Source organism: Topomyia yanbarensis, chromosome 3 (assembly GCF_030247195.1).
Source record: "Topomyia yanbarensis strain Yona2022 chromosome 3, ASM3024719v1, whole genome shotgun sequence".
Taxonomy (NCBI): domain Eukaryota; kingdom Metazoa; phylum Arthropoda; class Insecta; order Diptera; family Culicidae; genus Topomyia; species Topomyia yanbarensis.
The window spans coordinates 274232219-274258700 of NC_080672.1; the positions used below are offsets into that span (position 1 = coordinate 274232219).

A 26482-nucleotide genomic window follows, 5' to 3' on the forward strand; every position below is an offset into this window, starting at 1 on the left:
ATCTCCTACCTCTCAACTCCCTCCTCTCACCATTCCACCCTCTCAGACCAACCTCCCACCTGCATTCCCTTCATCCAACACGTATACTAAAATAAGTTAGATGATCTCCGACGCATCCTCCCCTTTCCACTAATTAAATCCCTTCCCTTCTCCATCATTAAGTTAACATGAATACAGCATTGAACTCACACTGATTAGGCTATATAAATATTATATTTTTGTTTGTTTCAAGTATGTCCGTGTCGACATGTTGCTTATTAGGTTCGCGACAGTTGTGCATTTATATATGCTTATCAAGTGTGATAAGAATGTAATAGACATTCACACAATATTATATTGAACGTAACCAGGCATTAAATCATAGTTTGGATAAATGAAAAGGCACAATTGCAGCGCTAGGCGGATTAAAACAGGTTTTTTCAGTGCTGTCGGATGTAAACTTATATATGCTGATGATTTCGATTTGTTTCATGTTGTATGACCAATAGACAGGCCCGTAGCCAGGAGTTTATTTCGGGAGGGGCTAAAAAAATTAATTTGATTTTTATTATTTATTTTTATTTACAAGTTACAATTTACTCTCGTTGCAACAATGGATATTCTAGAGTTCTCAGTATTTATGCGCTAACCGAATATGACAATCCTTGACGGTGCTGGAAAACGCAAGGTGTTCTAAGCTACACGTTTAAAAGGTGTAGATGACGCTAAATCGAAATGAGTAGAAAAATATCCATAAAATGTTCGATCGAAGAGAATGTCGAAATTTGCACAAAATCCTCTGATTTAGCAAACGAATTGTAGATGGTTCAACTTCTATTTTCTTGATCTGGCGTCCTGTAACTATTACCAGTTCTAATGCATCATGCTAACATAATTTTTTGGCATACCCCAGTTAGGAAGGAGGATCTTTGGTGATCAATAGGATCAAAATATATGGGTCATTCCACGTCTGATTTACAATCAAAATTTGAATTCCTTCCAATTTTTTTCTTGCATTCATTAGTTAAAGTAGTTGACACGTACTTTTTATTTTGGCTGAATATGATTTTTTTTCAAGTTATTAGTTTTTGAACTTTTGAAGTTTATAACATTGAACATTTTTCAATCACTTATAACTCGGAAACTAGGGGCAGATCACTTGTGATGCATTTTTAAAAATCAGCGAAATTAAATGCATTTATTTCCATCAAAATAGAAATTCATAATGTATTTTGCGTCGCGTGCAATGTTTTTGCGTTGCGTGCAATGTTGTTTGCGTTGCGTGTAAGACGTCAAAACCCTACAGAAAAACTAGCCCTACATTTAACAAAACGTCGAACAAAGTGGATCAGCGTAGTACGTTTGTTAAACAAACTTTTCTGCGAGGGAGTGCAAAGCTGATGGAAAAATGGAAATTAAATGCATTTTTTCAAATTTGATGCAAATTTGTTATACATTCTTCGAGTGATCTGCTCCTAGCTCGGAAACGATTCGATATATGGAAAAAAATATTAAATAAAAACGTTGTGTACTCAATGAGCTCACTGAAAAAATAGCAATTTCTTTTTGTTATATAACTTATGAAATTTGCAATTGTTTGAAACAAATTGAATTTTTTAAAGTTGGACCAATTTTTTACTTATTATTTTCTTTAAATATTAAAAATCATGTTAAAATAATTGTGCAAAAATTTGGGAGTGGATATCAAAATACTTTGCGAGATATTACAATTATAAACTTAAAACAAGGCAATTTTACACCAAACGCCTAGTGATAGGCCTATTGTAATTGAAATATCTCGTAAAATACTTCGAATTTCTTTCTGAAATTTGTACACAATCTTCTTGATATAATTATAAATTATTTGAAAAAGCTAAAAAGATTTTTTTGGCTCCACCTTGAAAAAAAAATTTGTTACTAATATTTGCATAATACATAAATTATTTAACCAAAAAAAACAAATATTACAAAAAAAAATCTGCCGAGATCTTCCGAAAACGCAGCTTTTATTATTTAATGCTTTTTTCCAGAAATCTAATAGTTTCTCAGTTATCAGGGAATGAAAAATGTCCAATTCTATTAAATTTATAAAACTTTAAAAAATCACTATATTATTAAAAGTCGATATTTGTATGTATGTGATTTATGGACTCCCAAACGGCTTAACCAATTGCCGTAAAAATTTATGCATAGTAGGAATTTGTTATGGAGCGTGTTTGTGTGCTATTGGTGGGGATTATCTGCCTACAAGAAGGCGCTTCGGAACAAATTATGGTTTCCTCCTATTTCGTTGATAGTCGCATCAACGTGCGATGGGTATTAGCTAGTACTTTATAAAGTTCAAAAACTCATAACTTGAAAAAAAATCAAATTCAGCCAAAGTAAAAAAATCGTGTCTATAATTTTCAGCTAAAGAGTGCAAAAAAATTGAAGGGAACTAAAATTATAGTTGTAAATCGTGGAATGACTCGCATTCTGCAAATTTAAGACTTTTTTGGGGGTATTCTCATGTTAAAAGCAAATATTTTCTAAAGTCCCCCGAAATCAAATTTATTTTGATTACATAACTATATTAAGAAGATTATGTGAATAATTCAGAATGGAACTCGAAGTGTTACGAGACATTTCAGTTATAACAGGCCTTTCGCTGGGCGTTTAGTGTAAAATTGCCATGTTTTATGTTTATAATTGTAATATCTCGCAAAGAATTCCACTGCCAAATTTTTACACAATCTTTTTAACACGATTTTAATACTTAAAGAAAATAATAAATAAAACATTTGGTCCAGCCTTCAAAAAATTCAATTTGTTTCAAGTAATTGCAAATTTCATAAGTTATATAACAAAAAAATTGTAATTTTTTTTGGTAAGCTTATTTGAAAACGCAACTTTTTTATTTAATATTTTTTTCCATATATCGAGTCGTTTCCGAGTTATCAGTGATTGAAAAATGTTCAATTTTATAGACTTCAAAAGTTCAAAAGCGAATAACTTGAAAAAAATACTATATTTAGCCAAACCAAAAAATACGTGTCAATTATTTTTAGCTAAAAAATGTAAGAAAACAGTTTGGAAGATGCTTGACGTTTATATTAAGCGCACATTGCTCTAATCTATTATATCTAGCATAAAATGAGTATTGTTAGATACCATTACTAGCGATAAATGTTAATTTTGGGACAGTTTTTGTACTCAGTTTTCTATGAAACTTCTAATTTTTTATTATACAATTCGTTTACTTGAGTCGGTTCTATGCATTAGCTAAATGAAGCCTTGAGTCTTTAATATATTTCCACGATGTAAACGATGAAAATGATAAAACGCTAATGGTTGTCCAACAGATCTCGTGCGATTGACCTGTTTACTGATTGAGAAATATTTTTCATAACCAACCGCGTCTTGATGGTCGTTCATATCTATCTTGTACACTTCCGTATTATTATCGTGGTAACTGCCATGGACATGGCAGTTCGCGAATATCTGATTTCATTTTTGTTTTGTCCCCTTACGGGCCACAAGTGTCGACTTCCTCAATGATGATGCTGACTGTTAATTTTGAGATACTAGACGCAGTTTTTGCCGTCAATATTATATGAACAGCAGCCACAAATTTGGCAATTGTTTGTTTTTCAGGTAATCGTATTGGAGACTATGGATGTGCAAAGATGTAACGTGTATAATGATAATATCCCATTGCGTTTTGTACGTGCAGGGTCAGCAAGGACGAAATCCTAGCTGACCTTGCCCGTCTAATTCCTAGATGTGTCCTTTATAATAAATTCCATTTTTTCCAAATGAGACAGGAATCTTTTACTGGCCACGGTTCAAATAAGTTAAGTTTGTTTATTGGGGCTTTAACCTCCTAGTCGTTCGCCCGCGGTTCAAGTAAGTGGTATCAGATCTTGTAGCCGAACATTGATTTTCTCATCATCCATATATATGAGAATCAACCACGTGTTACAAGTTGCAAAATGACTGGTTTCGCCTAGGCTAATTTGTTGAATAACATAAGTACTGAATGCCTGACAAGGTAGAACTCGTTAAAAGCGAAGTTCGTAAGCATAACCTCTATTTTCACCTTCAGCAAATATTTCCCATCATGAAATTCGGTTATGCAAAAATTTCGGAAGTCAATAGCCTCCACGTTTGGCTGGAGCACCACTTCTTGCTTCTGCGATTCAATCATCCAACGGATCACCCCAGCAAGAATTAAAGTAACAGTTTCTTTTGTTCTTCCGACGAGTCACACAATATGAAAGGAAGTGTGTTATCAGACTCGGCATACTGATTAGATATCGTGACCGATGTCTTCGGTGGCTCGAAATAGCAATCTTCCTCACCATTCTCCCATTAATTTGTTGAAACCAAACAAGATACAATTTTTTTACGAGTTACCGAAAAACATGTTGCTTCTTAAATTTATTTTTGAAAAGTTTCGGGGGGGGGCTTTAGCCCCCTAGCCCCCCCTCTGGCTACGTGCCTGCCAATAGAAGATTGTATCCAACTACTGGTGGCAACGTAAAAGTGTTACCCCCATTAGAAAATCTTACGTTGTTATTTCCGCCATACCAAGAGGAACCTTTACGTATGTCAGGAGAAAGTAGTTTATCGACAAAACGGACTATGTGTATGCAGCATTTAGTACACGGAATATCCACGGATTATCCAAACATTTTTGGCAGGTATAGGTTACTGCTCAAGACGCATATTTTTCACAATTTCTCTACTCTAAACAACTTTGCAAAAGACTATAAATTTTTAAAAATTATGCTAAAAGGAAAGTTAGAGAAACTAGTTTAAATGAGTAAATTGTAAACAATGTTACATATTTCGATACCGCTACTATGTGTAGAAATTTAGTAGAAGTTCATCATAATAATTGTTCTAATAACTTTGCTGAAGACTACAAGTCTCTAGCTAAATAAGTCGAACAATAATTTATCTATCTATTGACGGGCCAAATTTATACTCCACATACTTCCTTATAAATCAATCAATAATACAGATATTAATTTACCTCTAATCAATAGTAATGTGCTTTAAGCAGACGTAGATTAAGTAATTTTTTGAGACTCGACTTTCAGCGCACCCACAATATAATGTTTTAATAGCGTGTACGGCATTTTGATTTTTACGAGTCTGAAGTCTGGTAAATAGACTTCAATGGATGATTTAGTTTATTAGATACACTGTTAATATTTTAGTAATGTTCTTGTAAAGCTATGTAATATATAATTATAGTAAAAATAATGTGAACCGGAACATGCTAATAAACTGTTTCATCAAATTTGCATCAGGCACACTATCTTCTGCGCTAGCATCTCGTTACCGGTGCTCGCACGTGACTGTCTTGATGTTGTTGTGGCACATGGCTACTTTGTACCAAAATTGTCGAAAAGCGCTTGGTGTATACCTTGTCATAACTTCTGTAGATAAATCAGAAGAAAAATATATAAATCAAGTAATATTTTATTTACTTTAATATACAATATTTCCTACGAGGTAACTGCAATTGTTCTAGCAGTGAGCATTTTGCAAGCAGTTGAATTCAATCATAAACTTACATAAAACAGATGACGAGCTCTGCGCTTCGTTTAAAGTTCCGACTTAGACTGGATATGATCAACTTTCTGTGTTCCGTACCCGGTTTTCCGTAACACTTAAATTATCCACATGGAATAATACATCCCCCGGTTTTTTCAATTTGATTCTTTCTAGCTCGGCAACAATCTTAAAATAATCCATTTTCAACCATCATCTTTCTTATTCAATATCTCAATGTCCTTATCCACCTAGCAAAGTGGTAGGATTCTTCATTCCATTCACTCAGAACCTTGGCTATTGTGTAGAATGGATTGTTTTCCAGTCAAGTGGAGAGCGAGTAAAAAGGAAAAAAAACTTCATCGGTCACAATCGGTACGGAAGAACACAGAACGAAACGGAAACCGATCGAGGGTGAATCCGGGGGGAAAAATAATATAATTTTGTTATCTTATTTGTTATCGATTCGAGCTTAGTATACTGGAAAGCAGTTCTTCGGAACACACACACACAAGCAGCGTTGCGTTTGCAATTCATGCGAAAGCAATAATTGTATTTTTTATCGGAGCTGTCGTTTTACGATAACACAGTACCAAAATCTGTACCTTAAAAATAGTTTATGTTCCGATATTCGTTTTGTTGTTTTCAAAGTTTAAGAATTGTATCAATAACAAATAAGGAGCTGCCAATTTATAATGGGTACGCTTTTGATCGGAAGTATTTCAGAATCTGTATGCTTTAGAGTGAAACGTTATTAGAAGTAAATGATATTGTATTTATTGTAGTTTAAAGATGGGCACAACATGAATGTTGCAATTATTATTGCTCTGGAATGAAAATTCGAACTTTGGGATCGATTTTTCTTCCAGTACCTAATCGTTGGAATGACATCCTTTGAAATTTTCTACTCGTCTTCATTTAGAGTGGGAGGAATACTGGGCAGATTCAAGTTATCTTTCTCAATAACATCGACGTCATTATGGCGACACCACAGTGGTCCAAAATGTAAATTTATCAGGAATTTTAACTTTTTGCTAAAACTAAACAACTTAACCGTACAATATGTTTAGGAAAGTTGTTGGACTTTGCAAGGCCCCTTCGTTTTTTAAACAGAAGCTAGGGTGGTCTAATTTAGGCAAGATTTAAGATTTGACTTTTTAACGGTTCGAGATAGAGCTTGTCTGTCTTCGACGAAGTTGTAGAACAACAGATTGTAGACAAATTTGCCGAGAATACGCAAACTCTATCTTGTATACTTGTCATTGCACGAGAAATCCAAATGTAGGCTTTAGGGTGTTCCTTGAAAAACGGTTTTATCTCTATATCTTTCGTAATTTTTATTTTACACTAAAGTACCCTTTATACAACTTAAACATTATTTTAGGGCACATAATTTATTTTTATACACCAACTACTGAGCTTTTCGTTTCAAAGTTATGAAAACTTTGACATAACAAATAAAAATTTTTCAAATAGCATTCTTCGATGTGGACACTGAAATATTAGACTTTGTAGTATAGATCACCAAAACATGGAAGATACTATATATTTTTATATCTTGGAATATTTACTCAAAAAATAGTTTATTTTTAGTACAAAGTAAATATAACTTTCTGACGAAAGAAGCTAAAGATTCACTATATTTCTCCTTTAAAATATCTGAAAATATTTCTAAAGTTATCTTAATGAAAAATCAAAACTGCAAAAGTTATATAAAGACAACCATTTTTTATGAAGCACCCTATTTTTTGTAAATTTATTGTAAAATGAAATGAATTTTTATTTTCTACAATTTTCTGGAAGACTGCGAAACTCTATCTCGAACCATTAAAAAGTTAGTTGCCTGATTCGAAAAAAAAAATTAGCACCACCCTAACCACTATTTTAAATAATAGAACAGTGTTGTATAGTGCAATATTTTATCATGAAAACGAAACTATATTTTTTATATTGTTTACCGTGAAAGTAATTTAACCTTCAGGTAGTCGTGCCAGTGCACTGAGTGCACGCTGCTCTGAAAATCTAGCGAAATTGTCTTAGGGCACCAGCGGCTGCTAGTTCAGTAAGCCATAGGCGCGACTTCCGGAGGGTTAAACTTATTACAAAGGGTCGATTCAAGCAATATTTTTAATATAACTTTTTCAGTATTCATTTTTTTTTCAACCTATCCTTCAGATGTGTTTCGGAGTTTTTGAAGGCGAACATTTTCTTCTAAAACATAAACACTCTAGCTTCTTTCATTCAGAAGATAAAAGTACTTATATTATCAGAATGGCGTCCTCATATGTAGTTGAAAAAGAATAATCTTTTGTTTTCCCCAATAAGTGGTGCAGGTACCACAAAGAAGCTTATTTTTAAGAAAAAGTGCTCATAACTTTTCAATGATTATAGTCACTTATGTGGTATCTTCAAACAAATTATTCGCCTTAAACAATCTTAAAGTTGTCTGAAGACTACTTCAGTTTTAGGTCAAAACCGCGAATACGGAATTCAAAATATACAGTATCCAAGCATCTTCTTAGTGAATTTCATAATGATCCATCGAGAGAATCGAGAGATATAGCGATTTGAAGTTTTATGACATAAGGCTACCGCCGTACACCCACGGGTTTGGTCTGATTTTTATAATACACTTATCCCCTCCTTTAAAAAATTGCGATAACAATATTGAATTCTACCGGGTGCAAGTATTTCAAATTATTTCCAATATTTCATTGTTTACTTAGTTATGCTATTTATTACATTTTGACCTAAATTTTATAAAATTATGCTCAATGGATCGCAATAGACCACTAATTATTTGACACTTTACGAAAATTTCCAACTATTTTTTTCCGAACAGTTCAATACTATAAAAAAATCCAAATCCTCGTGGAAGTTTTACAGGTAGTGAGGGACCGTTGAGCACTATTTCATAACTACCGGTTGGAGACAAGAAAAAGACACTTAGAAAAGCGACTTGGCGTCCTGATAAAAATACTCTTGTTCACATTCTTTAACAGAAGTGCTTCGTTCCCGGGTTCGGGTGGCTGGGACAGAAAAAAAAAACACATCTACATATACAGGTTTGACGACTCCGTCGTTTCATCCCGGACACCGAAGTTGAACACAGGAAGTGATGGGAACTCTACACAACGATAAAAGCATGTCTAATTGAATTTGCCGTAATAATTCACCGTAAAATGATTCACTTCCACGACATGATGACGATGATTATTATGCTAGGAGAGCGTGAAATGAAATCATTCTTTCTCCATCTGATTTTATTCAATTTCCCATCACTTTTGTCTTTGGAGTAGCAACCCCACTCGGAGTCTTTAAGCGGCTGAGGGATTGCTGGAAGGTTAGTCCATGAGTCCACTTTGGTGAGGGGTATCGGTATTGTGGGAAAATAGTTAGGTAGCTGGCCGTGGTATCGAGAATATGTTTCGAGGGCGTTTTGCGTTTTCTAATTCCATTAGGTCGCTATTACTCACCTACTACAGAAGGGTTGCTTATCAATCAAAAGCAATTCCTTTGGTTTTACTGCAAGGAACTGTTCAATTATAAAACTGTGGTAAAAATCTGATTTGCGACATAATTTGAAGGGTTGTGATTTTCTCCAATTGTTTTCTTATGTATTAGTTACTTCTTATCCATCAATTATAGAAGCTTTGATGATTTACATTGAAAATCTATTCTTTCACGCTCTACCTTAGCTTTCCTGATTGAAAAATCATTCCACACGAACTATTAGATTTATATCAAAAAACTAAAGATGATAGTCTTAACTTCCAAATCATAAGGACCATCATAACTAAAAGATTAAAAAATCCGGCGAAAACATGAAGAAACTTCATTGAAGACATCAGCTATTATTGTGAGGGTAACATGAGAAAGTAGCAGACTTTAAAACTTATCCATTACCGATTCGAACGAAACATCGTAATAATTTTCGGTTTATGAATCTTCATGTTTTCAACTGTCATTCAGACTATTTTGATTCGAGAGCAAATTTTTAAAAGAGCGTATGTGTTTTTTCATGCTCTATCTTAACCCTCCGGAAGTCGCGCAAATGGCACACTGAACGAGCAGCCGCCGATGCGCTAAGACTATTTCGCTAGATTTTCAGAGCAGCGTGCACTCAGCGCACTAGCGCGACTTCCAGAAGGTTGAATAAAAAGTAGTAGTATTGACCAATCATTTATGCAGCAAAACTATCTGAGCACGAGTTCCACGGAACTGTTTTTTCTATGTAAAAATGTACACTGACATTTTCATTATATTAAAAATTTAAGTTAATAAATAAATTTAAAAAACTCATTTTTTCGTGGAAGCCTATAGAGAAGGAAATGTTTTATTTATAATTGTATCATAAAGAAGCAACCAATAAAAACATGCTTACAACAACTTCAAACGTGTTTTTAAATTTCTTATTATTTTCCAAGCAAAAAAAAATCTTTTAGAATATGATTTTAAATGTCATACCAAATCGACATGCCCTAAACGAACATTTTCTAAAATGTAGCCGTTTTCGAGATTTGACTATTTTTGTTTTAACGAAGAGAATTAACTTGTAAAATTTCTACATTTTCATAAGTTATTCATGTTTCTCCATTAAGAATAATAGACTTTTCGAAATAAACATGGAAGTTCCTGAAACATAACTTTTGACTCTAAGGTGTGAAATGGTAAGTAACTATAAGAATATTAATATCTGGTTGTATACAGGGTGTTTGGTTTATGATTAAGAACCTCTCGAGGGATGGATCGTATTTAAGGAAAAAAAATGTACTACACATACCCTCAACCCTCAACTGTTACAGAGTTATTTAACTTTTTCTGTAATCAACTTGTTTGTCTTTAATACCTCTAACTTAAAGTGCTTACATCGTATTTTAAATCATTTAGTTCCATTAAAAGGTGAGAAGACTTCCCATTACACAGTGTGTGGTGCCCATTTACACCCTGTTTCTATTATCGCCATCTAGACCTGTGCGCCGCCGCGCCACTCCGCCGGTAATTTTTAACGTACGCCGACGCCGAACGGTAGATCGGTGGCGCGCCGCCGATGAATTTTTCCCGCGCCGACAATACGCGAACTCTAAAATTGTTGACCCATAATTTTATCCACAAATCTAGGAACATTGTCCATGGGCCAAATATACGACGTTAACTGATTGATGATTTATCACATCTTGATCATTATTTGGTAGTAGTAGTCGTCAATTGGATTACAAAATTAAAATAATCTTGATATTTTCTCGAAAACCATTACACGACACTCGTTATATAATTCAAAGATCCATTCTTGCTTCGTCAACTAGTTATGATTTTGAGCTAATAAGTTTCGATTCACCATTCGTGTGCGTGAAATGGTCCACAAATTAAAAAAAAAACTTCCGATTTCAAGATATATGTGCCTGAAATTTACGATTATGTGCCTGATCCTAATCTTTGCACGTAATAAATTTCACTGGAACGCAGTGTATTATTCATTGATTTTTTAACCGATTCTTAATTCCTAATATGCTACACACGATTCACCAGTCGAGTTCGTGAAACTGTTCATGATGTAATTCATGAAGTAATTAATTTTTCACATAATCTTGTTATACTTACGTAAACAATTACAAGGAACTCAGACTATCATTCATGGATTATTCGCTCTGCTTTTTGGTTTTGAAATTTCTATGTGAGCTATTGTGTACAACTGCTAGCAACCAGTCTCATAGGCACGAGCATTAGATACAAAGACATTACTAGGACCTGTAACCCTGTTATTCCTTTGTAAAAATTCAGAGAAATGTTCGGAATTAAATGAAACAGCGCTGAGCAAAATACATTACCTAGCCACAATTCATGTCCATGAAATAATTTACAAAACTATAAAACACGTGACCCTGTGTAAAAAATCCAACGGTAATCTCAAGACTAAAATATCACGATAACACGACGAGAATTTACGAAAATCGTTGAACGTCGTTCAATTCTTGACTGTTTTAGTCAATAAAGTTAATACAAATCAATGTTTCATCGAGTTACGAATTAGAATCATAAAAATATTAAACATAGTCAGACACAACCACCTACTAAATATTTCAGTATACTGTCTTTTTTTCACGTGAACTAGTTTTGTGAAAACACAAAATTTATTTTCAATACGAGGTTTATTTATAATTGATTGAATCGTCACCTATTTTAATTTTTTTTTCGAAGAATAGTTGAGCAAAGTGATCTTGACTTTTCTCGACGCTGGTGCACAGGTGAGGCGATGCAGAGGGTAAGATTTCTAGTCTCATAAATTATTCATCGTGTGATCTAGACCCACTCAAGAAAGATTTTCAGTGTCAGTTGCACCAGCCCGGTATCACAGACAAATAAGACGTAACACGAGATGAATTTTCATCACTCGTAGAAAAAACGGTCGATTTCAATTACAAATCGGTGGCGTTAGTGAGATTTTGACACAGAGCTAATTGCGTTACTTAGTTTCCGCACCCACCCGAAAACGTTACGGTCTTTTTAATCTCATGCAAACCAAAACAAACAATATGGGCCGGAAATGTGAAATTCATTCTTGTCGAAGTGCCCAAGGTGGGAGTTGTTCACAACCATTTTCACACGATGCCGATATGTGAGTAAGCACATAACAGAACGTTAGTAATTTAATTGATTCGGTGTATTGAATGTATGCAATGGATTAGAATTCGTTGGTCCCCGGAACTGCTGGAGAAATTGGCGGGGTGCAGGTGCTACAAAAACTAGAGAACGCTCAGACCATTTTCAATCAGACTTGTTTAGTGATCAGTTTCAGCCTAACAGGAGCTAACACGTCAAGTCGTGGAATGATTATGATTGATAGTAACTGTATATTTAGGTTTCGTCAGGGTGTAGATCTGTATTATTCCAGCAAATCGAGCATACTTTGCACTCAAGATAGAAGCAGACCGTACGTTGTAAGAAAATGTAGTGCCAGGGAATCGTATTTCTTATCATTGACGATTTTGTACTTACAAAAAGTGAAAGTAAACACCAGTCTGGAAAATGAAGTAATGTGTCTACCTTGAAACACGATCATTAGGTTTTACACCAACCGACATAACCCCACAAAATGAGCCGGATGAACTTTGTTTGACAATTCTCGGTTGTTTGTTTACATGGAAGTTACGTGAGTTCGAATGTAACAGATGAGCACCCGTTGCACTCGCACTCGCGCAACTGGCAAAGTAAACAAACCACCGAGAATTGTCAAACATGAACTTCATTCATCATGAGTTCGTTCGTTTCGTCATCTTGTAGAACTCAATTAAAAGTGACATTTCTTCGCAGTAATGCCATTAACAACGCCTCGTGTTAGGGTTCCTGATATCTGCGGGATTCTAAAAGAGCGACGGTAAACAACCCAGGGACAACTTGACAGATAGTTCTTGTTTCATATATGCACCACCGATTTGATGGTGGCGCTAGTATACCTTCTCTGTATGAGTACCACGAACAACGAAACGAAAAAGTTTCAAGAGAAAAGCGTGTTTCGTTACGTGTGTTATGAACGCCGTCAATGCGGCTGGAACAACATTTAGAAAATGCTTAATCCAAAATTTGAATAAAGAAAACTATTATTAGAGAATAAATTTATCCCTAACTGAAAACCGTCAGCAAAGTTACATAAATCTTATTATATATTTAGCTGGAAGTCGTTGTTTTTAACAACCGGCTCTCTTCCCTCCTAAACATGTTTTGGTTTTCTTGTTGTGTGAAGTTTGAAACCGTTAAATCATTGGTGCTTTTTATCTCGAGAAATGTAAATGAAAAACATTTTGGCCAATGAAAGTACATCACCACCAAGCTTAACCATTCGCTTTGAATAGAATTTGTGTTTTTATTAAAATTCTAGCAGCAAAAAAATGGTAGAAATGTTTAAATTGATTATTTTCCACAGATATGGAAAATAATAAATGGGATGCGCCCTTTTCAAATTTTGCTCCATTCGAGCCGCCATGACATCACCAAATCACCCCAAAATTTGCTTATGAATTAAATATATGGGAGCTGTCAATTGTCTCCGGGCTTACGGTAAAGATGACTAAATAGAAACAAAAAACAATGAAACGACAACAACAATTAATTTCCTCCATCAAAACAAAAACTGTTTTACCGTTGCTTAATTTCCCAAATATAGAACAATAAATAATTATTATGGGTCATTGAAATACAATCGTTACTCTGCATTCTTCAAATTTGTCCATTGCAATCATTATTTCATGCAAAGTCGTAGTATGCGACATCGCCAATTTTTCTATCTCGTTTTTCAAATTTTACAACTGTAAAAATAGTTCCACCTTTCATTTATTATCTTGCATTTGGCAAGCAGGGTGGTCACTATTGGAGCATCAGTTGAAAAAAAAATTGATATGGTTGCGAGAATTACATTTTGTGCAATGTGTTCAACAGATGTCGCTAGTACATCGTGGGCGATGATTTTTTAGATTTTCTTCAAACTGTAACGTTTGTTTGTATGTTTGGGAAAGGAATTGTACTGTTAAGAATTTTTTTTAGTTGCCTAGGCGTCAATATTCGTCACGCCGACACACGCCGGCGCGCCGCCGCCGATAGGGTCCAACGGCGTGACGCCACCAACGCCGCCGCCGCCAGCTAACAATGTCGCTTACGCCGCCGCCGATTAAAAATGCATCGACGCACACCTCTCCATACCCATTTGAAACCGTTGGTTAGAGCGGTGTTTGCCATCTTTGTTCAACGCATTGGCTCAAATGGCAGTGCGATAATTGGAGCATTCGATTCGAATTTTACGTTGCGCTGAAACCGAAATATTTCATTATTCTCAGGATATTTTCATTGTTATATTGGTTCTTGGGAAAGAAGCAAAGATACTGATGCCAATTTATGCGCATTTCATCGATCGTGGGCTGCGTAATTAGTAGAATAGTGCGGCCCCCTTCCTAATGGGGCCAACATTAGGGACTTACCCTATGTACGATTTTGATGGAAGGTAATTGGGCTTTTGTGAAATATGTTTGTTATATATTCATTTCTGCTCCCACTGAATTAATAAATATGCTTCCATGTTGATTTTTGTCTGATTTGGTTAAAGAACACAAAAAAAAATCATTCAAACTGAAAGCAAATAGATAAAATAAAAATGGTCGATTCTTAGACTGTACGAAAACTGACATTCACTTACCTTAATTACGGTCAGGATGCTGAAATTGACAGAAGAGAAAAGGAGAAAAGGTTATTACGCTGACAAAGGTGAAAAATGATTGAAAGGTTCGTGTGGTAAGCACCGACAGCATGTCGGTGAAACTGGAACTTGACTAGGTTTTCTGTTGTGGGCGATATGAACTTAGGAGCTGAAAAATGGTCGGTTTTATAATATTTTTAGGGACACCAGAAACTTGGCCCAATTTGTCAAACCGAAATTCACGATTGTTTCCTGTCAATATGAAATTTAAAATAATGTACAAAGTTATCGTCAGAAAAACTTTTTTCGTGATGGTTTCTCCATAATGCATTTAAAATGTTACATTTTCCTGTATGTACAAAGTGCTACGCCCTTTTAAAGATTTGCTCTGTTGGTTTCGGAAAATGTTAAATCTTCCATGTACAATTGAGTACAATTAATTCTTTACTCAGCTAGCCTATACAACATCTGAAAGCGAAATATTAGGCCACGAAGTTTGATTCTAACCTTGAAATGGTCACCATGCTGTTTGTATCGCATTAAATCGTCGCTGTTGTGCTATCTCATGACAAGCGCCATTTAGCACATTTCGAGAAAAACGATTTTTAAAGTTTGAAATTGAATATCTTCAAACTTATAAATGATAAAAACACTTCATAGAAGACAATTGATGCTTCTATCTATTCTGTATTAATCTCTCAAATATTACGAAGATCGGTTGACTATGTTGCGAGTTGTTACTGAAAATGTAAACAAAAGTCGCACTCACACGTGTCATAGGTGTGTATTGATGACAAAATTTGTATGGCGTGTCATAATCGTGCATGGAAAATTTTCCATAGAAAAAAAATCATCAATTATTAACTTTTATTCATATCTTTGGCTTCATTTGGTCTATAAACAATCGGTAAGATGCATTTTGAAGAAAATGAGTCAGAGAATCTAGAAAAAATAGTTATTTAAGGTTACAGTGTTGCCAAATATGCTATATTTTCAGTTGTAAAGTTAAACTGCATCTTTTTCACAATACGTGTGTTTTTGTTTTGAAAATGATTATGCCATTCTGTTTCTTAGACAGTTTTACATAGAAAAACATCCTATACATCAAGATAGCTTGCGCCAAACCCCAATCACAAACAAAAATCATAGAGTTTCTCAGTACGTTTCTCACTATATCTTAGTAACCAAGCAGAATGTCAAAATTCTGAAAACGCAACTTTGTAGAGATTTTTCAGACAAGTAATGGAGCATATCTAACTCAGTTTACCCCAAAATGGCGTTTGTCATAAGATAGCACAACAGCGACGAAATAGAGACCTAGTCTATAAACATAGCGGCACGTTGTCCCAGAACGAGTGTAAACAAATAATATTTATGTTACTATAGTATCCTACCCATCACCTAGGGATAACACTTCTCTTGACCGAATTTTCTCCTCTGTACCCGTTGCTATCACTATTGGCGACCAGCAGCTAAAAGGACTACTTATTTTAAATTCCGGACACGAGCTACCGGCGGCGGCGGTCGGGCCGCAGGCAGTCAACTTCCTTTTCCGGGAAAGGTACACAATGTGTCGAAGGCACAGGCCATATCCTTGCGCTTCGGTGATTTATATTCAGCACATGTCAAATGGTCTCCGTACGACCTTCCTGGTAAATCCCGCCATGGTACGATACCGGTTCGGATAGCTCGGCAAGTCGCCACTTTTCTTTCTCCTAGATAGGCATGCTTGGATGGACTGAGGTCAAGCGGTAGTGCTTCATCCTAGCTGCCGGTTGGTTGGTTGCTTGGTGGGTTGGATGAGTATGGAAAGGAACGTGGGTGTATGTCGGCGAGCGTTAGAAGACCCACAGATCAAGACATTTGCCATCTGACAGTCGTTGTGGCAAATCAGATGGCGGATAAGTGTTGGCCATTTTTCTACCGATTTGTGTTATTGAAACTGAGGCGTGACATTGTCTGACCTGAATGTTTTTGGTATACGCTATAGAAGGAGAAATTTGTGCTAATTTCTTGTAATCTTTCTTTTCTCTTTTTGGTTGTAATATCAACAGATTTCATAGATGGGGGAATTGGTGGTAAAATGAACATGTTAAGCACAGTCATTATTTTCTAATTATCGATCGAGATTCTCCAATCACCTTGTAGGTTTCTTATAAAACATATGAATGGCTACCGCCCAAAAGGGGGTAACCCACATTCTGCATAACCAAAATCTTCCAAAATGCGATAGTTTTCGATATATTTGGAATTTTGCTCCAACAAAAACAATTAATTCATGTAATTATGCCCTTTTTAAAAGTTACTCGTGTTATCCCATAATAAAATGTCAACAATCTAATGTTTATCGTTTTAAAGCCGTAAAAGAAACTTTTTCAGTGTATTTGGATCATGGTGAAGCTTTCAATAAAGGAATTTTCCCAACAAAAACTTTTGACATATTTTTATAATTTATACTACTTGTAGTCAAAAATACAATTTTCTTTTTAAATATGATTCTAAACGCCATTTTTCAAAATGGCCATTACAAAATTTTTCTGAAATGTGGTAGTTCTCGTGATATTTTAAAATTTTTTTTAACCACACAATTATTTGATTTATTACGCCCTTTTCGTAAATTATTCGCGTTTTTCTATCCACAACGATAAGTTTTTAAAAAGGCCCATAGGAAATCTATAACTTTCCTCGAAGGCGAAATTGTAAACCGTTTGAAAGCTACACGAAAATAACCAAAATATGATTCAACTATATAGTTTAATCATCAGACCCCATAGTTGAATAATATTTTGATTGTTCTTGTAGTTTTCAAATGGTTTACAATATAGCCTTGATGTCAATGGGAAAGTTTGAGGGAATTCGGTGGAACTTTCGAAAAACCTATTGTTATTGATGGAGAAACGCGAATAACTTATGAAAAGGTCATAATAAAAGAAAATAATTGTGTTATTAAAACAGAATTTAAATTACCTCGAAAACTACTACATTTCCGAAATTTTTTGCTATGATCATTATGATTTAAAATGGAATTAAGAATCATATTCAAAAATAAAATTGTATTTTTGACTGCAAATAGTATTATATTATTAAATAGAGTTATAAAAATATATCAAAAGCAGCTAGGATTTTTTTATTGAAAGCCTCTCCATGATCCAAATGCACTGAAAAAGTGTCTTTTACGTCTTTAAAACGACAAACATTAGATTGTTGACATTTTGTGATGGGGTAACGCGAATAACTTGTAAAATGGGTATAATTACACGAATTAATTGCTAGTTTTTATGTCGATTAGTATGAAATTTGAAAACATGTATAAAGCTATTCTTAGATAAACTTTATTACCGATAAATTCTCCATCACGCAATCACATTCTAATTTTTTTTTCTACTTAGGTTTTTGTTGACAAAATCTAAAAAATTAAACAAAATGGGTTTTTTGCAATTTGAATATTTAATATAAATTTTAGTTTTTGTGGAAAATGACACAACATTTTTTTCAGTGTCAAGAAGTATTCATTTCCTGTAACAAGTTCTCAGATAATTTTGCTGTATAAAATACAATAATCGAACAAAAATTATTGAAAATTATTGCACGTAGAAAAGTCTAGGCCCTTTTAAAAAGTTACTTTTGTTTCAAAATATTTCAATTGCCAGTGAAAATCATGGAGATTCATAAACCGAACACAATTGCAAAGTTTCGTTCGAATCTACGATGGTCATATTTTGCGGTCAGCCGGTTTCTCATGGAATCCCTTAGTTCGGAACCCGATCTTCATTCTGATTAGATTATAACAGAGCACAATTTTTGTAACATATTGTGTTATAAATTAGGTCTCGTTAGTAGTTAAAATAACAGAAATTTATCACCAGTAAACATGCGAGATATAGTTTTGAAATATTTCTGTTATGTGTTTTGTGATCGGGAAATTTCACTTGTAGTTCACTGACTATGATCGCAAGTCAGTCCCATAATGATAGGAAATCCCATAGTTCATGATACGTGAAAATTAACTTACTTTTCGAAAATGTATGTATTGTTTTGCCCCTTTCTGCCCCGAGGAACGAAAAAAGAAATTTTTCAAGATATATCTGAAGGAGACGTATGGTAGTGTTTGATTACCCAGGGTGTGTAATAAAATTTATAAATGTCTCTAAGCAATATTAACAATTGAAAAAATGTGTATTCTACTAAAACATCACTACACCAATTTTTTGGAAATGAATTTTCAGATATTGTGCACTTTATATTCGTAAATGTTGAATTTTTGAACCGCCCTAAGTGCCAACATTTTGAGGGAGAAAAATGAACATCTAATACTAATTCAGCGTTACAAAATTACCCTAATGTGAAGTTATTATCAAATTCGGGCCATAAGTGAGGTTTTGACCGACTTTTGTATGGAAGGGGATCAATGTGCGACGTTAGAAACTCGAATGAAGAGCTTGATGAAAACCAAGGAACTTAGCTATTGGCGCCGGTTCGTTGATGGATTACCGAGAGAAATATCGATGAGCATTACTTGGGGTACGGCACAACGTATGCAAAACTGAAACAGTAATAACGAGAGCGAGGAATAGTCAAACCGTTGGAATCTCTATTTCACCAAAAAGATTTGTCGAGATTCCGCCCCCGACTCAGAAACCCTACCGCGCCGCGTCTCCCTTTATACCGCGAACGAAACACCTTCTGCGATGCTGGAATTCTCACTTGCTCTGTTATCATTTAACAATAAAGCCCTACGGCCAGACAGAATAAAATTCGACTTGTTGAAGAATGTGCCAGATTCTGCCAAAAGACGCTACTGAATTTAATTAATATGTTCCACACGATTGGAGATAAGCGAGTATCATAGCTATCTAAAAACCAAGAAAACCAACCTCCGACCACAACTCCTATCGACCGATTGCAAATCTGTCCTGAATCCGAAAGTTGTTCGAGAAAATGATCCTATTCTGTCTCGACAATTGGGTCGAAGCAACTAGCTTACTGTCAGATACACAATTTGGGTTTTACAAAGGTAAAGAGACGAACGATTGCCATGAGCTGCTCAACACAGAAATTCAAGTGGTACAGAAAAATCTTTCAATAACTTTGACCATTTTTTTGTTGGATATGTTGTCTGAAAGCATATGTATTTCTCGCATGATGGTGATTCATTCCGTTGAGAAATATCTACATGGGTCTTCAGAAGGGCTCATGTCTATTCTCTTTTCTGTACAATTTTTGGTCATCGATGAATGTCTCGAAAATTCCTGCACACTAAGGCAACTTGTAAACGACTGTTTGGTTTCTCTTATAGGACCCAAAGTCGCGACCTACAAGGACCATTGACGAATACCTTGGACAATTTGTCTATTTTGATATGGAATCATCCACAGAGAAATCTGAGCTAGTTGTGTCTTCTAGGAAGCGTAAACCAGCACAACTACAGCTTCTATTAATGTGTCAAATTATTGCTCAGGTCTTCTTAGTAAAATATCGGCTCGAAAGATGCCTGGGGTTGCCCCATTAGGTATCTGACACCGAAGTACCACACAAAAATTCACGAGACATAGTTAGGCTGTATCAAACAAACTCAGTGACCCTGCTTCAGTTTGTGCTGTATAACTAGCAGCGATTCAGTAACCCGCAGAGCATTACTTCATCGTTTCGGATAACCTCTCGATAAAACAGTGACAAATCTTTTCAGGTTACCTTGGTTTGGGCCCAACTCATTGCTCTGATCCGGGATATAAGAAGGCGGACTCTTTAACTATTGAGAGTTCCTTTGAAGGTGACACTTATGCAAAACTAATTTGCTTAAATGAATTTCTCAGTATTACTCATCAGATAACCCTCAAAAGTTGGCCAACTTCGTGGAGCAATGGTAATCTAGGAAACTCGTTACATTCGATAGTCCCGAAAATATCTAACCTTGGCTCAAGGCGATGAAGCCTGATGGAGGTGAGTCGTGATTTGATTTGGGTGATGTCCCGTCTCATGGCAAACCATTACACGCTGGATGCTTTTCTCTGGGGTATTGGACTCGTGGACGGTGGTGTTTGCGCTTGTAGCGGCGGCTATCACGATATCGAACATATTATCTGGGCATGCACCGACTATAGTTCCGCCAGGTCTTGGATAATAGATATCCTTCGGGCGCAAGGAAGATCACCCAACGTCCCGATTCGATTCTATCAATTTCTAAAATTGATCTATATACAAATTTGGACCCTCTCTTTGGATTTTTCTCGTTCTCAGAAGCCCCCTGTGCTGCGTTTATGGTGTCGACTTGCACCAGAGCGCTACAACCAGATCGTCTTCATCCTCACTAATGTGCTTGCATAAGCCAAAATGGATCTAAAAACGACCTAAAGATCACCCAACGTCCCGCTGCGCGTTGTCTTGGCAGTCCAAAGCTGTCATTACCATAGACGATTAGCCAAAATATGCAAACTTTATGTTCTTCTCTTCTCTGTCTCCATCGTATTTGATATAGCTGTTACTCTGATGCTGAATTTACCCCCACCCCTCTGAAAATGTATTGCTTAAGCACATACTGCCGTTCTACGCATAATTGTCCCATGTATACAGTGAATCCCCTAGAACATGGGACAATTAAGCTTATAACGGATGGCGAATGATCCACAGAGGTTAAAGCCACAAATAAACAACAACAACAAGCTTATAACGGCAGCATAGACTTTTGTCATATGAAAAGAAAATTTAGATCTGTTCTCCTTTCTAGCCTTTCATTAAAATACAATCTCCCAAAGTGTATTTATAGTATATATATTCAATGACACCCTGCTGGATACCTGAAGTTTATTCCTAATATAATATAGTCTAAAATCGTATCATATTTTATGATAGTCTAAAAATTGTTCCATAGTTTCAAAATGTACTTTGAAAAAAGCTTGTTTTGAAATCCCCTAGTTTGAGGAAATTTAAACTGTGAAATGCACCTTCAAACTGTAATGGTTTCGTGCCTTATCAAATAAACAGACTGAATAAAAAATAACCTGAAAATTGGTACAGTTGACTCCCATCAGAAAGTGACATGACAATAAACGAATTGAATTTTGTGGTCGGAATGACAATCAGTGCGGGAACCAATCTAATTTTACAATCTGACATTGCTCACATTTATCAACCAATCATTTCTAACAGTTGTGGGAAAACCACAATCCTATCCTCTTAGCTGAAACTATTATCGTACCCTATCCCCATAAAATTTTCATAGTAAAGCACAAGTACCTCAATTGGCATAAATAAAATTGTCTCTGCCAATTGTAACGCGGATTTGCGATTCAGTACCATTCGAATGGTAGGTACTGATGATGTAAATTGGAAACAATGATTTTTCCCAAGCAAGAAGCAAAAATGCTGTATTTCGGAAAGTGGACTTTGCTCTTGCATTCGACTAGAGCCATAATAGGACGCGAGCTCGAAAGCTCATTTATTCACCCACACATTGGATTCAATAATATTATTGCATTATTCAATTATATTCCCTCGAGGTTATTGTTCACTTTCCATGAGAAATTTTATAACGGTTGTTCAGCGAGGGGTGCGCAATCACTATGTGAACGTTGGAAAATCACCATCAATTGTAGATGATATTAGTCAGCAGGGTTCAAAGATGTTTGCTTTAATCGGGGGACATTGCATTTTACAATCTGTAGTAGTAGTCCATTGATTAGGTTTATATTTGCTATATCACTTGCCAATATATTCTAGTGGTAAATCTGATTATGCTCAAATGATATAAAAAATCTTAAGCATCCCGTGTTTTCTGAGTGCTCAAGTCTCTACCTCTTCCATTCACTCCACCCCAGTACAGGGACATTACAGAACATGGCGCTCTTTCCACGCTGTTTGAAGCTGAATGGAGCAATAAAAGAATAATAATTATTTCTTATCACGAACGTTTACGGTCTACTGTCTCTACATAACCTTATACCACCCGGATCGAACTGTCTGGAGCACCCCTTCGTCAGTGGAGCAATTCAAACGCATCCTCCAACCGAAGTCCTCAAAGGGTGGGACAATGCTTCTCCCAGTCACTATGTAGGTAAGGGTTGATGTTTCGTTCGTTTCGGTAATAAATTCGTGTCGCTGAATAGGAGGAAAAGGTATGTATGGGTAACCCGGCAACATGACAGAAGTTCTACCCACATTTCACTTTTATGATACGGTTTGGAGACGTATGCTCACCGAGCGAAGAAGCTGTTGCCCAACCGTTATGTGGACGAAATATTGCACAGCATGATTGGGGGTTGTTACGGCTAGGAAAATTTATCATTCAATCTTAATTACGTATCATGAATAATGACAGCGTATGTTGGGTCGACATGCTGCTGAGGAATAAAATATAAGCTTTTTTTTTCTCAGCAATGCTAAGTGCTCATTCGGTTTAAGCTTCGAAATAATACTTTAGAAGTTTTCTTGGAGTTGAAATGAACGATGGTGTTTTGTAATATTTTAGATAGCTCGGGTAGCTTTCAATTTTTTTATGGTACACTTAGGAAGTGTTGAACATATAGCTGGTTATAAAACCGACAATTACGCAACACTTATTTTAATTGTTTGCGAAACTGCTCCAATTGTTGTATCTTACGATGACAACAAACATCGCTTTCGTCTTAGATTGCTAGCAATAGAAATAATGCATTCCTTAAATATTTTAATGTTTGCCATTGCCAGTGTGGGCTTCAAGCAAAATTTTCTTGAAAAAGTTGCAAAAAGGATCGCAGAATCAAATGAATTTATAATTCCCACAGTTTATGAAAGACGGCTACGATTAAAACGAAGCCAACCTATCGACGAAAATCAAAAATTATTGGGATGTGACAATAAAATCACCGCCTAAAATGTCCCGATTTTCACGATATTTTTACCTTCTAACACATGACACAACAGGATAACGACCTACTGAACGATTCTTGTTATAGAGTTAAGTGCCTATTTTAACTCTATCAAGGAAGGTACCCCACATATTTATTAATTACTCGGAATGTGCATAAATTGGCATTAACAACTTTACTTCGTTATTAAGAACCAATCTACTAACATTAATACCCAAGAAACGATAAAATTCTCGTGTTTGATACTCAACCGCATATTTTGCCTTATATTTGAGATTTGGTTAGAGAAAATATTACGATTGTAACGGTTTATATGGAAAATTCCAGTCTAACCTTACTAACCAAGCTTACCGAAACCAAGAGTCAGAACCGAATGAAATTCATCAGCAGTCAATGGGATTACTGTATCTTTCATTTGAAATCAAGTTTGTTAAAATCGGTCAAGAATTCGCTGGAGAATATATGTGATATTAGCTTAGGCGAGTTCCCCGGGAGCATCATGAATCGTCATAGGTGGCCAATATGGTCAAAGCTACTTCGAATGATCATTAGTGATCTAGACCCGCAAACTCAAGTAATGTTGCACCCATTTTAATATGTATTACATCATTTGGACATCGTGGTGGTTGCAGGTTATATGGGAATTTGTTGGGTGACCGCACTCTAACTCCGGAACCGGAGGTCGGATCAACTAAAAATTCAATAGCAGCTTATGGGAGCTTTCATTTGAGACTAAGTTTAAGTAAATGGGTTCAGCCGTGAGAAAATTGTGATTGCGTATGACTTCGTCGGTCACATTGTCAGCAGAGTGCGGAATGGAAGTTGTGCATTCCGGTTCACGTGGCTGCTTAGCAGTGGGACGACCACGTTTGCACTTCGGAGCATTTGTTGGATTCATTTTCCTTCTCTTTTTCGATCATGTTTTTTCGATTGCCTACTTCAACAACACCTTAAATTATTATATAGTTAAGTCATACGAAATTTCTGACGCGCTTTCATTGAAGAAGAACACTTTCCTTTCACACGAGAACGTAATGTTTTCAGCGGAACCTAGAATTGTTTAGAGCAGCGATTCTCAACCTGGGGTCCGCGTACCCCCAGGGTTCGGCAAAGTAGTTATGAGGGGTCCACGAAGAAAATTATTTATCTCGGAAGGATCTTTTTTACAACAGACTGAAAATAGTATTTGGATGGTACACAAATTGGATGTTAAACCGTGGGGGTCCGCAGCAACCCTGAGTAATTACGAAGGGGTCCGTAGGACAAAAAAGGTTGAGAACCGCTAGTTTAGAGGCTGGTCAAATACTGGCGCCATCTTGAACAGATGTATTTGTGTTCTTTATGTCCTCTTGACTTCGTTTTGGCATTTTTCGCACAAAATTACGTACCGTTTTCTGTCAAAATAACGATCTCTGCAATAAAATAGCAAAGATAACGCCATATATTTATTGTACCCCCATACCTACTTGACCCCATTCTACTATACCCTTATTCTTGTTTTCGACAAACGCCAGACTGCTGGATTCAAGTTCGGGCAGTAACATGTCTGTTAACATGCTCTTCCGTTAAAATATGCCATGTTTTTGCATACGACAACCCCAGTTGTTGGGAACCCGGTAATACCGGTACCGAAAATCCCGGGAAAACCGACCCATTTTTGGTACCGTAATACCGGTACTGTACAAAAGCCAGTACCGGTATTTTCGGTACCGGACAATTTTTTTTCTGAAAAAAAAGTTCACTATTTAGTGGAACGTGTTTCAAAATAACGATCTGCAAGATGACTTTTAATTATAATAATTACCTTCTAGATAAATCGTTAATCTAACACCTTTATGGGAGAATGAGATGGGGCCATCATCATAATAATTCTAGAAGTTTAACATTACTAGTTACCGTTGCACTGAACGGCATGTTTCCTGCACTATTTTGTCTAAATTAAATTTAAATGATGTTGTATTAAATTTCAAAATATTCACATCTAGCGTAAGAGACGTAAAAAATTGCTATGATTTTTTTTATTAGCGATATTCTGATTGGTTTTTCATTGTTCACTGAGTGGCGCGTAATAAGTCTATGGTCTAAATCATGTCTGTATTTGGTTTGCTCTCAAACCTTTATCTATAAAAGAACGAACAGTAATTTAGTAACTAACAATTTTAAACTTGCTTGAACAGCTTCAAATGGGACGATTTGTAATTATTAGTTATCGGAAAATTCAGCAAAACTCGATGGTTTACAGGAAAGCAAAGAGCATTGATATGTATTTGAGCAGCAATTCTCAACCTTGTTTGTTCCGCGGACCCCTTCGAAACCACCTTGGGTCATCACGGACCCCTTCGAAACTATCCTGGGCGATCGCGGACCCCTTCGAAATTACCCTGGGCGGTTGCGGACCCCACGGCTTAACATCGATTTATATGTTGTCAATATATTATTTTTAGTCTGATACGATAAAAAAACTTGAAGTTTCAATATCCGTCCGGAAAAGATTTTCCTTTTCGCGGACCCCCAGCAACGACTTCACGGCCCCCTAGAGGTCCGCGGACCACAGGTTGAGAATCGCTGTATTAGAGAATAGTAGGCAAACGACATAAAGGTCGAAACCAATTTACATAAAAGCAAGAGAGGAAATGCGAGCAACCTGCCCGGATTTACTACTATTCTCGCTTATATTTACTGTTGTTAATAGGGTTTCTTACATTTATCACATGTTGAAGTCGACGAAAGTCGTACCGCTTAGTAGTTAATGATTTCAAGTGGCCTAGATTTCGAAATAAAAGTGCCACATACGAAAAATATCTTCTGCTGAATTGAGTCATGCCATTCCACATGTTTTTTGATCAGCACAAATCAATCATCTGAGAATAAAGTCATCAGTTTGAGCATTCAATTTCACATTAAAGTTTTTTTTGGAATTCAAAAAAAAAATTCG

General features: G+C 35.8%; 1 protein-coding gene across 13 annotated transcripts in view; it reads right to left on the bottom strand.

Moving 5' to 3' along the window:
- LOC131690255 (poly(rC)-binding protein 3) overlaps positions 1–26482 on the bottom strand; it is a 788104-nt gene that overhangs the window by 610492 nt on the left and 151130 nt on the right. For 12 of the 13 annotated variants that reach the window (XM_058975878.1, XM_058975879.1, XM_058975880.1 and 9 more), the window contains exon 3: positions 14705–14723. The exons of the other annotated variant lie outside the window; for it this stretch is intronic. The gene's annotated coding sequence lies outside the window, so the exon portion shown is untranslated. The remainder of the gene's footprint in view (positions 1–14704; positions 14724–26482) is intronic. 13 annotated transcript variants of the gene reach the window in all.